The sequence below is a fragment of the Fibroporia radiculosa genome (assembly GCF_000313525.1).
Source record: "Fibroporia radiculosa TFFH 294 genomic supercontigs, scaffold77501, whole genome shotgun sequence".
NCBI classification, from domain to species: domain Eukaryota; kingdom Fungi; phylum Basidiomycota; class Agaricomycetes; order Polyporales; family Fibroporiaceae; genus Fibroporia; species Fibroporia radiculosa.
In genome coordinates this window covers 152,468-152,709 of record NW_012133519.1, presented here as the reverse complement: position 1 = coordinate 152,709, position 242 = coordinate 152,468, and the positions used below count along the sequence as shown (strand labels likewise).

The window sequence follows — 242 nt, the reverse complement described above, 5'->3', positions numbered from 1 at the left end:
TTTAGATTTATTATCTAATTGTTTGTACATGTAGTGTTCTCCCTGTGTATGTAAACCCCTAGGTAGAATACTTAATGCCAGTGCTTTTCTCTCTCTCTCATCCTCATCTTAGAGTCTTCACAGACTATAAGACAACTCTAGTTTCTTTACTTGCCTTGTGTCTAGTCAACACAGGTAAGGTTTATTGCCACTATTATATTTCAACATGTTTCATACTTATTAAACTCTATTCGCTTTGCCTG

General features: G+C 35.1%; 2 annotated features.

The window, feature by feature from the left end:
* The first annotated feature begins 74 nt into the window (after window positions 1–74).
* Window positions 75–80: a sequence feature (Short protein (FIBRA_08322, CCM06075.1) was converted to a misc_feature.).
* A 32-nt stretch (window positions 81–112) lies between these two features.
* Window positions 113–130: a sequence feature (Short protein (FIBRA_08322, CCM06075.1) was converted to a misc_feature.).
* The last annotated feature ends 112 nt before the right edge of the window (window positions 131–242 follow it).